General features: G+C 36.9%; 1 protein-coding gene across 1 annotated transcript in view; it reads right to left on the bottom strand.

Annotated features, from left to right (window-relative positions):
* LRRC4C (leucine rich repeat containing 4C) overlaps positions 1 to 17,358 on the bottom strand; it is a 95,808-nt gene that overhangs the window by 50,566 nt on the left and 27,884 nt on the right. The window contains exon 2 of the mRNA XM_075152364.1: positions 3,622 to 3,754. The gene's annotated coding sequence lies outside the window, so the exon portion shown is untranslated. The remainder of the gene's footprint in view (positions 1 to 3,621; positions 3,755 to 17,358) is intronic.

The following is a 17,358-nucleotide window of genomic DNA, read 5'->3' as shown; positions in this document are numbered from 1 at the left end:
GAATCATTGCCATCCTGACACACCAAAGGGGCCAGCTTTTCTGCCAGTTTTTAATGAAGGAGGAATTTCACACAGTAAGTTTAAACAAAAAGAATACAGCACTTTTCCCCACAATACATACCAAATTTATTATTTACAGTGTTATCAGTTGTGGAGAGAGCAATGTATATGGCATTGAATAATGCAGGTGAAGGCTACCTGGTAACTCATCTCTTTCATATTTGATTTCTCAGATCATTTCAGAGATCCAATAGTCTATTCTTGTCATGTCACAGTCTTTAGTCTTTTGTGAAATATTGAAGGAATTGCTGCTAAGTTCTCCTGTCTCCATTTGTCTCTTGAGGGTTATTGACTTTGGTTCTGTCTAAGGGTTCTTTCTTCTAAGATAAAACCCTAGAGGTCTCTTGGTGAAAAGGAAAAAAAAAAAAAAGAAAAAAAAAAGAAAAAGACTGAACAGAAGCTTTCCAGTTTTGTTTTATAGATATAAAGAATATAAAAAACGACTTAGTTGAGCATTCCCTTTGCCTGCTAGCAATGGGCACTGCCTGCACTGTTCTGCATGCACATGCTTTGTGACTGTGGTCTTATCAATCGCCAGCTGTGTAGAGCTAGTTGTGCGCACACAGGTCAGTATCTACAGCCCCTCAAAACACAAGCTTTGTTCTAAACATGGCTATGTGGATTGTTATGAGGTGAAAAGAACTTCTGGTTTGATTTGAATATCTCATTTCTTCTGTTCTGTTCCAAACCCTGGGACATGCCTCATTCTCAAATGGAGATTTTCATTATGTTTAGGAACATAATTCATTCTGAAGCTGTATACCCTTCACTTAATTTGAAAGGTTTGAACTTTTCCATAAATCATGGAACACAACTGGTTTCTTAGCTGTTAGAAAAGGAAAAACAAAACTAAACCCAGCATCGACTACTATGACTTGACTACAAACACCCTTGAAGGGGCACAGCAATTGCCACAAATACAAAATTTAGAACTATTGTATCTTAAAATAGACCAAAAAAAAGCATTTATCACATAGAACAGCAAAATGCAGCCACTTGTAAACGGACCAACCAAAGAAATGCGCAGAAAGAGCTCCATTTGCTGGAACAATGTGAAACATTTGTGGTTCCCACCAGAAGCAGAATCTGGTCAGAATTCAAGAATATATACTTAGTACTGATATCAGATCAATATCATTAAACTCCAATGAAGATGAAAGCCTCTTACTGAAAATATAAATTACCTTTTACCATCAAGATTTCAAGTTATATTAAAACAGCATTCTTATCTTCCCCTTCCTTCAATCAAAATGACATTTCCAACAATAGTTCACGTGAAACACAATTTAAGCAGTGAATCAGAGACCGAAACATCAATCCATAAAGCTTCCTGTTTCTCATTAAGCGTAGGGGCGGAGAAGTTCAAACTTTATTTAGTATGTTGCAGATGAAGATATCACAATGTAATCCCATCTACTTTCAGTTTCTTTCCATATTTGCCCTGAAGGGTTGTAACTTCTTTTCCCAGTGTAAAGCCTGGAATCCAAACCGTTCTCTATGGCACTGAGGTTAGATTCATAGAACCATAGAATATCTCAAGTTGGAGGGGACCCATAACGATCATCGAGTCCAACTCCCTGCTCCTCGCAGGACTACCTAACACTAAATGGATGACTAAGAGTGTCATCCAGACGCTTCTTGAATTCTGACAGGCTTGGTGCCGTGACCACTTCCCAGGGGAGTCTGGTCCAGTGACAGACTGAAGGACCTCGCTAGCACACTGTCCCTCAAACACTGGCCTGCTGCCCCCAGGCTTATCTCTAGCAAGCCTGGTTTTATCCCTTTCCCCCTTCAAATCTAGTTTAAAGCCCTTTCAATGAGCCCTGCTAATTTTTATGCAAACTTCCCGTGAGGAAGTTGTAGACTGTGATGAGGTCACCCCTCAGCTCGGGACTGATGCCCGATCCTCTGGATCTCAGACCAGTTCCAACCATAAGCAGGCTATTCTTGTCTTTTGTTTACAGTAAATTACCTAAAACCAATTGGTGCAATTTTTTGTAAAGACTACTGGATCCACATTAACAAAAAGCCATGTTAACTCCTTTCTTGTACATAATAGAAAACCAAATTAGGTCTGGAAAACCTAGGTTGAATTGATTAGCAACAACTTTGAGTGGAAGAGTCTTGAAAAGCAGATGATAAACTGAAAACTGTCACCATTTGTATAAACGCAGGAGGCAAGACCTATGCTTAGTCTCACTTTCCTATATCAAACCTTTCTTCTGCATTTATAACTTCTCCCAGGTAATAAAGGAGTTTCTATTCTTTCCAGAGGGGAAGGCTTTAGACTCTTTACCGCAGCTACAGGTTATACAAAGACATAACTCTCAGTCATGTTATATGAGTCCAGATTGGCCTGTTTTCTGGCAGCTGCCAAGCCTGGTGAAGCATGGAAGCAATTTGTGAATTGCAGCAGTGGAATCCCTGAATGGTTTTAATTAATGAATGCCAGGGAGCTGGAGGGACCTCACCAGCAACAAAGAGGAAGGTACTTCCCAGAGACATTTGAAAGCCTAACCTAGTACTCAACCAGCCAAAACGTCTATACTCCTGAGCAAAGAAAAAATCTTTCCTAATTAAATGATGTTTTGTGCTTTTTTGGTGTCTCATGAGATGTAGGAATAGATCCTTACGAAAACTTTTGCATCAAAAATCCCACTTTATTTTCTACCAGTGTGATTTTCCATTGTTAATATTCTTACACTCTGCATATATTAAGGCACATTAATAAATGAAAGCAGCAAGTCAGCCTGTCAGATATTTCATAAAGTACCATGGGAAATGATTGGTTTAGGATGAGGGGACAAAATCTGTTTGTTCAGCAAACTTAATTTTAGCTGAGGACCAATAAATGTGTGCATAGCATGGACATACTGAAAGTTTACTGGGCTCAGAAATACATCGTATAGCTGAGCTTTTGGGACAGCAGAGAAACTTAATGTTCTGGTACTTCATGGCTCAACTCTACCTCTTAACATGAAGGAAGAAACATTACAGTTACAGTGAGGGATGACAGATGCACATTCTCTTGGACTTCTGAAGCAGCAACAAAAACATCCCTAGTTAAGGCTTCAGGGGAGAAAGAGAGTCTCCACAAACACAATAGTTAGGCCTGGAAGGTGAGATTGGAATAAGCCAACCAAACAAGATTATGTACAGTTAAAAATAAAGCCATTAACTCTCCCTGTGAAACAACATTTTTTTATGCTAAATTGTTGTATGGCTGATAAGCTGGCATTTTCATGAGTTTTAAGTCCTGTAAGGAATTTCTTGAAAAGTTACTGTAAACTTGTGATTTGTTTTTTCTAACAGGTCCACAGGAAGACAAGAACACCCCTGGAAGATATAGCCTCCAAATTCTCCCTCACATGGGGAAGGGAGTTGAAACTCAGTGTGGTTTAAGAAGCTCTTGAAAGATTTTCAGGAGACTCTCTATGAACATTCAGACACCATCAAAGGTATGTGCTCCCATTCTGTACCAGTTTTCTGCCACGCATTCCAGCCGCGATATCCCTGGAGCCTCAAAAGCTGACTGCATAACAATATCCTAGCATGAATTACCTTTTCGGTAGGTTTACCGTCTCGGGAGGTGATGCTTCTCCTCGTTTCCCAAACTACCCCTGGACCTTCTCATCCTATTAGCCCATTGCAGACTGTTCCACAGAGCTGCCTGGACCCCCCCACAGCATCCACCCTGTGGAAGAAACAAATATTGAAAAACTGTGATGCAGCGATTAAATCTTCTAGAGACATAATTTGAAGACATTGGGAGAGAATAACTAGACTAACACATGATATAGAGCTGTCGTGACACCAGCTGAGAAGGGAGGGGAGTTGTAGGGTTATCGTATCCCCTCAATGTACTTGTACAGCTGCTGAAGGCACAGTTAATTTCAAGAAGACTTTAAGACACAAATATAAGCAGAGATTTCAAAGGCAGCAATTAGTCAATAATGTGATCACCTAATCTTGCATATGAAAACCTTGCCTGTTGGAAATGCCTGTATTTCTGCATGCTTAGCAGTAACAGGAGGGGGGTGGGTGTAACCGCTATATTTCCGTACTGAGTAGCTTCATCATACATCACACAGGGTATGGTGGTAGAAATTAGGTCTTTCCCTGTCATTACCGACAGTGAAACACAGACACCTCTTGAGGGCAAGGTGTGCCTTCCATCATCGGAAACTTCCTTCATTTAGACTCTGACTTGCACATTGTGGTAGAAATGAACATTGGTCAAAAGTTTAACAATTAATTACTCTGCTAAATAATTTTCAAGTTATAGCCTGGATATACTGCACCAAATTCCTGTTTCAGTCAGTGAATAAATTAGAAAACATTAGAAATAATAATCATACATATAATTTCAGAGCTTGAAAACACTGATAGGAATGAAGCATAAAACAGGCCTTTTACTTCAAATCTTTTAAAAACATTGCTCATTTACTAAAGAAAAATAAATCCTACTGTCTCTTGTTTACGACAAAAGACAACTGAGTAAATGGTGACTCTAGATAACCCATAAGTCACTGATTCTGTTTTTCAAAGACCTGCCTGCTTTCTCTTCCTTTGGCCTCGGCTGCCTAGCAACCTGCACAGAGCTTTCTTAGTCTATACTAATTCTGGAGAGTTTTCATTTATATATTTATTTATGAGAACGTCTATAAGGAGAATACAGAAACAAAGAGCCGTTTGTTCCTTCCTTCTAACACTGGACTCCAAACGTGTCACCTCAGCGTCTCAGTGAAGGACACCGTCCTTGGTTTTGCAAAGAGAGGTACCTGCCTCCTTGAAATCGCTCGGGAACTAAGCAAATCCCACTCTCCATAAGAGAAAAGCTGAGTCTCTGTAGGAAGCTCCTGATGTAATAGGCACTGATATTTCTTGCCCTCCCCTGTTGATTTGATTCTTTGATAAGCTTTTTTACCCTGAAATACTCGGTGTTTATGTAAGGCTCCTGTTTTCGTGCCGCCTGGAGCTTTTACTTAACGTGAAGAGAGAGTTTGTGCTGCTCTGCTGGGTCACCAGCAGTTCCTGCATCATCCAAGCACTGGAGGGAAATGGCGATTAAAACTGATCTCCTGCTGTGTCTGTGACTCAAAGCGGGACAGTTTGGAAGTTATGGATGGGACTAATTATTATAATAAGTAGTTTGAAACTGGATATGGACTGTCTCTCCCTGAACCAGCCATCAGCTTTTCATGGAAGAGCCTATTTCCTCAGGGTTTTTTTTCCTTTATTATTAGTGCAAAATTTAAGGATGCCATAGAAAATATCCCTACGCTACATAAAAAAATACTTATTTTCTTGCCAATTCTATTCAAGCAGCACTTTGCAAATACTTTATGCCCTGACCAACACAGCCCTTTTCTCCAATCAGAAAGGAAAAAAAAAAAAAAGATAAAGAGGTGGTCAAAAATGTGTCCCGAAGAGCCTAACAGGTTCTTCCAAATGATGTGGTAAAGGCATGCCAAATGTTTTCATAGCTTGCGGTCATATGGTGCTGATGTGGTTTTTGTGTCTCACTACTTCTGACTCCTGAACTCATATGGAAAATTTTCCATTTACTTCTGGATCAAAGTGAAGCCTGAAACATAACAAACCAATGTGTCTTGAGACACAGCAATATGCCTTGATCACTCCATTACACTTCTTTCTGACTATGTCGTTCTGTAGCTGTGTTTTGTCGTTAAAGAACATACAGGGAATCTGTGACAGAACATGAACCTGAAACCAAATCTCCTAACTTCCACTTTCTGTTTCTTACCAACAGAGCCATATACAGAAAGATTAGGTTCTTTTAAACATTGCAACAATTGTAGGATTATGGAAGCATTTGTAAATCTTCGTGTTTACATATACTTAGGCATCAATAATCATTTACCCCAAATTTAATAGTATGAAATAAGTATATTTAAAAAAAAAATCTCCCTAATATTGTAACAGGAAACAAGAAGTATATTGGATCATATATCAGTGTCCAATGAAATCAAACATAAGCAATGACACGAGTGCTAGAAAACTATTCAAAAATAAGCTGCTGGTTAAAAGAGCTTCATTTTTCAGAGGTACTTATGAACAGTGAAAACATCCATGGAAACTGAAATGTGCAAAATGATTCATTAAACAGGAGGGAGAAAGTTACTGGGAGTAAACAGAGATCTGGGATTTCTTTTTCTATTCATGGACTCACTATAAACAATTTTCTAAGTTGCTTTACCTCTGTCATTCTACAGAATGACATAAGTTTGTAGTTCCCAGCAAATCTCTCAATTTGTACTCCTGAGAGTTACTGTAATACAAATAAATTCCAAGTATAATCCCGAACTAAGTAGTTGCTTATTGAGAAGCAGTTTCCCCATACGTATGTTCATTTTTTAGAGAGTATCATTATTAAAGCGTATTATTGAGTGGGTGCTGTTTCCCTCCCTTGCAAAGTATGACCATGATTTCATATGCTCTTCAATGTTAAGCCAAACTTTCTGAAAATAAACCTAATGAAGAGTACCAGAAGCATAGTCTTAGATGTCTGTTTTCTCACTTACTTCTGTGAGAAGTCTGTCTTTAATAAGTTCAAGAACACGTAAATAGACAACAGAAGAGAAAGAATTTTTTTCATGCATTTTTATAAAAAATTGTTATAATAGGCTTTCCTACACAATGAATAAAATGGGGATGGTGCCAAAGCAGCTACCAAAGGAAATCCTCTGGAAACGAGCAAAAACTAGAGAAAATGAAGTCTCTTGAGATATATGGAAAAGTAAGTGGCAAGCAGTCTTATCCTAAATTTCAAAGACTAAAATTAGGTACTGAAACTACTACATTTACACTGGAAAAATCTCACCTGCCATGCACTTATGCTTACAAAAGAAGAGGTATACCAAAAAGACTGATTTTGGCCATCTTCCTCCCTTTTTCTGTTCCTCAAAAGAAAAGAGAGAGGTGCAAAATGGCTTCGTTTTCTGGATATAGACTACAACAAAATGAAATGTTAAAAAAGGTTTGGACAAAGGACGTTATGAGGAAAATGAAGTTTTAGGAGGAAAAATATGAAAGGAACATTATTGTTAATATAAAAGTATAATCTTTTCTTGAATGACTCACCAAGGAGAACAGAAAGAAATCTTTTTAAAACAATCAACAGTTACAGTGCTCAGCTCCTCATTTCAAGTGCACTGATTTTACTTCAGACTTATGCCAGTAACTGATCAAAATTGGGTCTAAAATGTTTTAAAATTTTCTAAAAATTTGTTATGGCAGTAACACAAACTCACTGAAGTTATAATCAGGCTTTAGTAATTGTTCACAAAGCCGTTATTTTTTATAGATTGCAAAGGGATGAAAAAGGCTGCAATAAAAGGAAGACTTATTAAAGAAAAAATAAACACAGTAGCATGTGCTACCATGGTGACGTAGTAAATAAAATAAATAAGCAGAAGAGAACAAACAGCTACACAGTTCCTGCTATTTTTAATAAATATCACTAACAGGGTAGTATTCAACTGCCAAAAGAAAGGAGGTTATTTTAGGTACTCTATGTTACTATGTCTGGCCCTGAGTTGCCATTCCAGAAGAGCACAGGTTTCGTGTGGATCCTATGTCTCATCTGCCTGCTCCTGTGGAAGTCTTGGATACCCTCGGACATGTGAAATAGCATTAGATGCTTTTATTTATGAATCCTAATCACTTGCAAGCTGTTAGTAAAAATGTGTGTGAGCTCTGGGTATTTACATGTTAGGTAACAAGTAAGGGTAAAGTTAATAAAAAGGAAAATTGCAGTGTGCTACGTCCACATAAGACTTTCCACAGTCCCAGAGGGTACAGAGAGAAAATGCTACTCCAGACAGTTTCTTAAACAAAGATAGATATCTTTATACAAATTCTGTACTACCAATAAATATGAAGAAGTTAAGTTAAATTTCACCTCTGAATAACTGCTGACTCACTGTGCAGTAAAACTAGCTACTGGTGTTTTCTTGGTGATTTGAACAGGCATTCTTGCCAGCTTTCATTCTCTTCAGTTGTTGACATATTCTACTATTTCAGAGCTCTATTTTATTTTACATGCTTATCAGAATAGAACATTTTTACACTAAGGAATTGGCCAAAACTCCATAAACCTTGATTATTTATTGCAAGGTCGTAACTACATTTTTTCCTGATCTTTTAGCTTAGTGAAATCCTGAGTAAGGATTATTCTCCTGCATGAGACCTATAATTTCTGTGTATACTGCACTTCTCATTTTTCTTCTTTGAAGAATGCCAGATGGAAACAAAACAAAGAATAGTTGCGTGTCTGGTATGCTAATATTTTTATACTTCTGCGTTTGAGTTAAGCAGATGGAGATTAGGTAATTCTGCATGGCTATCTCTCCAAAACAAGTTGAGTTAAGGTATAAACACCAATTTCTAAAATCATATTCTCAACTTTTCTGTGTGATCTGCTACAGTAAAGAAATTCACTCATATAGTTACATTATTGATTGGAAATGTTTTTGTGCATCTAATCAATAAACAAGTTAATCCGTGTTGAACCAATCTTCTAGACTATTTGTCTTATTCAGTCTAACTAATACAAAGCTGTGGGTGATTCATTTCAGAGCAACAGCACAGTGTGAAAAACAGGTCTAGTGTCTTTTTAATGTGAGTGTCTGTGTGTTTATAAACACAAAATGTCATTAAAAATATTTCCCCCTGCCAGTATTCCCCCCATTTTATGATCAGTTCTATTGACTACTAATAATAGTCTTCAGATACGCATCTGACAAATGCCTGTTTAGTGGTTTTTTTTTTACTATGAGAGATTTGACCTGGTTTGTTCATCTATAAATACACATTTTTGTGCTGTAGACACAAATATGCATTTGTGTTAGCTTTCATCCCTGCTGTGTTTGTACAACACAGTGTGACATTCACAAACAGAAAGAAAAGAGATTGAAGTGAAGAACATTTGATAGTGTCGCCTAGAATTTTAAATACAGCGAAATAAATAAATTAGTGCCAACTTCATCAACTGCTAAATTCAGTGTGGCTGAAATGAAACAGAGAGTGGGCCAGAGAGAAAAAAGTGAATCTTAGGTGAAAAACCAACTCATGTTGTCTACAAAGCAATAGGGCGAGTGCTACTGCATTCTACTGAACTCTTAGCTTTAGACTTAGATTTTCCCTCTCTATTAGGGTATCTGATATAGTTTCAGCTGCGCAATAATTATAAGGAATTTTGCATACCATAATGTAGGATCGTCAAAGGAGTAGGCAAGGATCATTATCTCTACAAAAAAGGAAGATGACAGTCTTAAAAGACCGAGAGCCACAGAAAAATTCAGAAAGCAATTTTGAGTTCCAGAGCCCTACTTTAATCACAGAAAGACACAAGTTTGTATTTTTGAAAAGCATCTAAAAATGTTGGGTTTTCTTTTCAAAACTAAAACTAGAATTTTATTAGTAATTATATTAATAATTATTATTTTTAATTATTATCATAAAGTAAGTGAATTATTCCTACTTCCTATGAAATACTATTCCTCTGCTGGTTTATATGTTACTTATCTTATCATTTTAGGAATCTTTTACCTACTTAATGCCCAGTTCCTAGAGTTTTCAATCATTAATTCAAAGTGAATTTATGAAAATCAGCTTCAAAAACAAAGCACGGAAGCCAACAGCTTGAAAGGAGCTACAGGATGCCCCTACTCACTAGTTCATGTGGACACTTCCTAGTCACAATGCATTTCCCAAGTCAGACAGTTTCCAAATACAGAGAGTTTCAAATATATTATTAATACAAAAGACCTAACCCATTATTTAATCTATTTTCTGCCCTTTGTACACTCGAAGTATTGCAAAAGAAGGTAACATCACTTGCTGGTGTTACACATGGGAAAAAAAATTCTTCCCTGAGCTGTCAAAAAGAAAGATTTTTCAAAGACGCCTGCTTTTCAGCTGACGGATTTCCTTCTGAAGGATATGAAGAATATGATTTGTCTTATGAAGAAAATTATTTGTCTTATACTATATGTGCATAGCCACACATCATTGTGATACCTGGGAGAACAATTCCAGGAAAAGAAAATCTTCTCAGAAATTCACAAGATCGCATAGTCTTAAAGCAAGGGGAGAGTGACGAACTGCATTCAATAGGTACTGCAAGGAAATAATTAAATATTCATGCTTTTGCCAACTCAAAATAAACAGTGGAGCCCTCTTTATCAAGAATAATACAACTTCAGTTGATAGCTTACTGTTTAACTTAATGATTCATTTAGCCATCCACGGATTATATGATAGTAATTTTTCTGGACAAAGGACTCTCATGAAATTAACAGGAGAGGCAAACTAGAACTCAGATAGTTATACTCTGGAAGTAAATATGGCTTCGCTTATCTGGTGGAACTACGGTGTGGGACATCTCTTGAGTAATTCCAGTTCCACCCAACAGAGGGAGTGATGCTCATACAACCGTACACCTCATTATAAAACACACACCTACGCAGTCATTATGATTATATGAATTCTTGCTAAATTGATCGAATGATTGCCATAGAGCAACACACAAAATAGTTTACTTTTAAGACATTACACATATTGTCCAGCAGTCACGTATGAAGCATATTGTTTTCTGAATTTGTAAATTTGTGGCAAAATACACATTTTAAGAAGAATATTAATTAAGTGTTAAGCTGTACTTAGTAATATCAATCTCAGACAGCAAAATCCTCAGATACTGCTTTTGAATAAGATCCGCATTGGGTCTAATAGAACTAAACTCTCATTTTCAACCTATAGCAATTTACCATACTATCAATACATCATCATATGTGATACAAAAAATGCTCTCTCCTTATGAAATGTGCACGGTGTTGAATTCATAGATCACATAAAGGTATACATGAGTTGGATTTCAAAGGTGGTTTTATATACTATTTGTTATAGAGCTTGTTGCCTTTTTCTAATAAACAAGCGAGTAAGAAAATACAAGAGCGTGCTAAGTAAAAGCACTGATAAGAACGTCAAGAGTGTGTCACTAGCTATTTGCATGTATTACATCTAAACTAATTTCTAAGTTTATATGAAAAGAGGTGAATATAAAATGAAGACTGACAAGAAGGGACTGATGCATAACTGATATTGCCTGCAACATATTGAGTAGAAATCGCTGAAGCTTGCGTTACTGGGATGTGCAATGCACTGTTACCTGCAAAAGAACAGGGAACAATCCTGAAGTTGTTCTTGAAAACTTAAAAAAAACCCACAAAACAATCAGTGTAGAGCCACTAGAGATTAAAGATCAAAAGATTTTCACTGAGTGCTATTGCAACAGCATAGTCTACTAGTATATAGCAAAGCAGTTAAAAATATCAGTTGCTTTCCCGTCTGTAAATTGTTCATAAAATAATGACCTATTTCCCTGCTAATAATGATGTTTTCAATAATTTTCCAAAAATAAATATAAGTACAAATAATGAAAACCCATACATTGACAGATTGATTATGTGTGATTGGTCATATAGTAGAATGTTGGTGGTTCAGAATGGATGATCCAGATGGAAACAGGCCAGAAAAGTCTCTGAATGTCTTTGGGAAAAGAAACTGGGGCTTTAGACCTGGAAAGAACATCAAAATCCTTTTCTTTCTTCTAAAAAGGACATGATTTGGAAATTACCTCCAATTTAAAACTAGTTCTATTCCCTCAGAAGGGTGAAAAGGGAAGAGTTACCACATCTCTACCAGGGATGTTTGCTTTCTTCCTGTTATACTGATTAGCATTAGGTGAAAAATGCTATCAGTTCCAGATCAAAACTTCAGTTTTCCAAAATTGCCAAAACCAGATTCATGCAAAAGTAGTATGCACGCAAGCATAATGAAACAAACTGATAGAAAATGGCACAAACGTAACCAAAGGCAGAGCTGACATTTTCAAAAATACTACCTTCACTATCTGCCCAGTTTTATGAGTCCTCTTTAAGATATATGGACTCAACTTGTAAATTTTTCTCTCCAGAAAATCCAGTGCCCTAAAATATAGGCATTTTCAGATTGTAAATTTGGAATCAAGTAAAGTTAGCATCTAGCAGGCCTTATAAAGTCTCTCAACTTAGACTTGCAAGCAGGTTATCTGGTTCAGCCTTTTAGAAACTTTTGCAAGCAAATTTTACCATCCGGAGTATTAATTTATATTGTCTGTGAATGACAGCTGTACCTGAATTATCTATACATTGACGCCCCCTTTTTTGATTGCAAATGAAGAACTGCGGTACTTGTAGGAATGTCCTCATTTTTTTCTTACTTTTTATTCTACACTTATATTTAGTCTACTTTTTTAGATCCAGTGCAATGCATGTGTAATAATCCATGAAAATTCTGCCTAAGATAATTAAAAATCTGGGGTACTCACACACCCTAGGGAACGAAGCTGGTTATTTAAAAGACCAGGACTGCAAGCATTCTTCTTTTACATATAATCTAGCAGTTAGAGCATTTGCAAGGAAATAGGGAAACTCAGTTCAATTCCTTGCTTCAGCTTGATGGGCTGAACTTCAGCTCTCCAGAAAAGAAGTCTATTTGCTAGACTTCATGGGCCTGAAGCAGAGCTATGTTTGCAAGCTATGTAAAACTTCTGGGGCTAGAAGGAAAAGAAGAGTACACAAGTTGGCGATCTGACTTTGAAAGGGTAGTACTGAGTTCTGATTTCTTTAACTGGGATTAATACTTTTGTAACCAGACCATATAAAAGGTACAAACACTTCAAGATCAGTAACCTGAAGCTGGCCTGGAAATCAATTCTAGTCTTTACAGTCTATGTTAGACATTGTTTACTAGAGTATTTCAAAGACCTGAAAGTATCTATGGATACTAGATATAATATATTGATTAGTATCCTCGAAGACACCCCAGAAAACAACAATTATGTTCTACTCAACAGCATACTCAAAGCGTGAATACCTTTTGAACAGAGTTTAAAGCTTAATTTAAGCTCAACTAAATCTACAGGAGACAAAAACGCTGCTTTTTATTCTTGGTTGCCTCGTCATATTTCGAGAAGGATAAAGGGAAGACCTGACTGAGCTCTACCACATCTTCAGTGTTTTTAACCTCCTAAAAAGATTGTTATAGATATTACCTAAATGATTATAGGCTATAAACTTTTTCAATTTCTGTCTGAACTTTCATAACATTTCCTATGAAAGGCTATTTTTATCCAAGATTAGGGAAAGTGAAAAAGAAAGAAAAAATAGTCACACTTTGTGTGACTGCAGCAGTACAGCACTGTACTGTACAGGAACTCATGGGACAATCTCTCCACGGAACAGGTAATTGTGCTGTAGACCTGCTTAACTTGTCTGGCAGCAATGAACACAGGACCAGGGGACAGAGTTCAGAACGCACGGTATAAAATAAAATCTGGACCATATTTTACTCTTGTATTCAGTAACATAAGGAAATCCACAATAGCTGTACTGAAGTCCTGAATGCAAAGAATAAGAATAAAAGAATGCGTCTAGCACCAAAAAGTTATGGAACTTTCCAAACCATTCAAACCACTAATTCAAATGACAATCCACAGGCAGCAAAATTTCAGTAAGATATCAAAGTATTAAAGAAGGAACCTGATTTTTGCTATAAAAATATCTCTATAAATGTGAAACTTAAAAACAAAAAAACCCTTTTCTTCAAATGCTCTCCAGAAATAAAATTTATTCCTTGGCTGGGATCCAGCATAATGAGGCCAAGTTTCAACTTGGGAAGCAGATTTTTGTACCCAAGCAATTAAAAACCCTTAAAAAAACACAAACGCAACAAATGATGCTGCTATCAGACTTCAGAAGTGGAAATGGAAGTTTTGAGAAAATCATGTTTGTGACACATCTTTGTCTAAGACTGGTTTTAGTGGTTAAGAGAACTGTTAAATTCTCTCAGGAAGAATTTCAGACCTTTTCTTTTCAGATCATTCTCCACATTTTCCCTGATACATTTCTCCCAACCTGTGGCCCAGAACTCACAATTGATGAGTTACAGCAACTGAGCTCCTGACACAATCACGTGGAGACAGTGATTCCAAAATATCCATCTCTCCATCTATTCTCTTGGCAGATTGTACATGTTGTTATCTCCAAAGTCTGCATTTTCCTAAATCTTAATCATGCAATCCAGTCATGAGGTGAAAACTTATATTCTGCTGACTTGCTAGTTGAAAGAGTAGCTGGAATACTTGAAGCACATATCCCTAAACTACCACACAATCCCAATTTTAAATGACATTCACGATTATTGTTTTTTTCTCGCTGCAAAGAATCTTAACACAATTTGTGAAAGCTTGGAAATGACAATGCTGTTGCCTTTTTATTCATATTTATTCACTAGAAAATTAACATTAAGCAAAATAAAGAAAATGCACATATAGTTCCGGAATGAGATAGAAACTTGCAATCCCCTTAATTTCTATGCTAAAAGAGTAACCAGTGCAGAGAAAGAATACCTCGCTTACAAACATTCATTCAATTCTTCACTTATCGGCTAAGGTAGTCAAGAGAAATGCCATTATACAAAACTGATGTTTGCTCCAGTAGCAAAGGGAATGAGAACAGAACATTTTATAAACAACTCCAAGGAACTGATAAGGGATGACGGTAGTTCTCTGCATCAGAGGCATAGACCATTGCTAATGCCAGAAGCTACCCAATCACTCCATCTATAATGACACGCATCTGAAAATATTTTGTGGCTAAACTTTTTCCTTTTTTTTTTTTTTTGGACATATGCCATACTCCACATACTTCCAAAACATACAGCATTGAGAGTTTCTTCCTCCTAAATACAGGCTGTAAAATAGTTTCTAAGCAGCTACCAAATGAATTTATATATTCATGATTCAATTGATTTGCTTACTTCTTTCAAAGGCTTAGAGTTGCTAGTGTCTAGAAAATTTCTTTTACTTTAGGTGAAAGAGTTCTCTGGTTTTGGAAAAGGAGGATGCAAGTTCTACATTATATCTTCCTTAAGTTCCAGATGATCACAGACAGCGGCACAGCGACAAATGTATCTTTCCTGAGTAGTCACAAATATGCTAAAAAATACAGCATACCTAGACTCTTACCTTGACTACCTTTTTCTATGTGGGAATGACATTTTCCGAAATGAAATAATTATTGAGCCAGTCCACAGGCTTATTGCTTTTTGTATCACACATACAGGTAATGGTTCCTATTCCCATACTAAGAAATATGCATAGCGCAGAAAGATTTTGCTGTACTGCAGCCATGGCAGGGTTATTTAAGCAAATGAAAATGTCTCCTTAAGAGCTGGTTTGTTTCTGTGCTCATTCGCATCAGAGAGAAATAGAACTAATGCTACGGTCTTATGAGTGCTTTATGCATTCTGACAAACCAAACGAGGTTTGTCAGGAGAGGCTCTAGGCAGCGTGGAACTGCTGCAATTTTACATCTCATTGATTACCACAATGGGAATTGAAAACAGTTCTCTGCTTTCCACATGATATCAAAAATACTGTTGCAGACCTCTCCAGTAGAGAGAAAATGAGGAAAAACAACTTTGTAGAGCATTGTTTCCTCATGAATTTGAGTCAGGCCCATCTGACCTTTATGAAGGCTAATAATAAAGCAATAAGGTGACACGCAGTAAAGCATGTCATTCTGTGAGTAGTTCTGCAATAGGGTACATGGAACAAAAGGGCAGTTCAACGCCCTGAGGCTTTGGGGACACGCTTATTTTGTGGTAAGTGCATCCTGTATACTGCTGGCATTACACAGAGTATGTGGGAATGCACATGTCACAACAAACAATGTTAAAAGAACAAGGACCTAACAAAGCTAGTAAGAAAATTAAGATTTATTATTACTGTCACACTGGCTGAGTCATTGACTGGTTTGATGTTCTGGAGAGGTTTTCTATGAAATGTTCAGGACACCAATTATTTTTATTGCTATTATACAAAAATCTCAAGTCTTTCCTCTTCCCACATCTTCAGTGACTTGTTTTTGCTGGATCCAGCAGTCCCCATCCACAGAATGTTACCATTTTATAAGGGATGGACTCACATTCTAAGCGCAGCAAAACAACCCCGAAACCCCACAGAATAATCTACAGTGACAGCAGTAGAAGTCTGTTCTACTCGGAGATTGCAAGTGACATATGTAGTACCATGTGCTAAGCAAGCTGTGATAGTCACTAACCCCTTGAGGTGCCTAGCAACCTTCAGTAGCATCCAATGGGAAAAGAAGATTTTCAGCACTCTACAGAATTAAATTCCTAATAAAAGTGTTTACTCAGGATCAATCCTAGCAGCCCCCAATAGTCCCTAAAATCAGGTAGACGAAAGCATACTTAGCACAAAAGAAGAGCAAGTCCTTAGTTACTTACTGCAATCACAGTGTCAAAACCAATTTGATTTTAAAAGGAAATCTCTGTATTAAAAATAATGTCAGTTTTATAGAAGTTCCAGTGGACTGGTCACCAAACTGGGAATCCGAAGATCAGAGTTCTGAATTTCATCATGACTTTCTGATATTTTATTTTAACTATATTATATCCACATATAAATACCTATACCAATTCTATACATGTACATCCAATTCAGATACATTTTTAACACACATACCATAAAAGCAACTATTAGTATAACAGGCAAACATAATCAATGGAGTTTGAAACAATACAAAAATTGAAAACCAAGTTTCAGCAAGTTAATGACATCTGTGTTACTCCCACCAGGAACATCCAGTCACAGGAAGCTGGATGCAAAAAATTAAACACAAGCACTCCCAGTGACTCCCATTAGAACATATTGGGATCTATATATCAGGTAAAACTAGGTCTGCATGACGAAAAAACAGGCCAATCGAAAAAAGAAGCAAAACTCAAATGACACTCAAATACTACCAAGCAGCCAATAAGAGCTAAGTTATTGGATACGTGAGGGTAACTGGTAGTTTGATCAGTAGCAGAATAGAGAAATCTAGGAATAGAAGATCCCTCTCCCACTCCAAAGGCAGCTTTTCAGAATTTACAAGTGTCGGTTCCCTGCCTGAGAAGTGTATGATAAAAGCAACTTAGAAATGCAGTAAGTAATCTCATCCATCATCTTCAGGACACAAAAATGCAAGAACAAATTTGGGTAAAAAATATCGTCTTGGATTTCTTGATCCTGTGATATAAAGCAAGATAACGACAAAGCAAGTAAAGCCCAGAGAAATACAGTGATGGGCCAAGCCTCCTAATTCCAGTTGAAAAAACAATTTGTTAAAGTTAAGAACAAAAGTAATCTGCTAGCCAAAACCAGCA

Source organism: Calonectris borealis, chromosome 5 (genome assembly GCF_964195595.1).
Source record: "Calonectris borealis chromosome 5, bCalBor7.hap1.2, whole genome shotgun sequence".
Lineage (NCBI taxonomy): Eukaryota > Metazoa > Chordata > Aves > Procellariiformes > Procellariidae > Calonectris > Calonectris borealis.
Note: the sequence above shows the minus strand (reverse complement) of the source record. Positions and strands in the feature narration are given on the sequence as shown.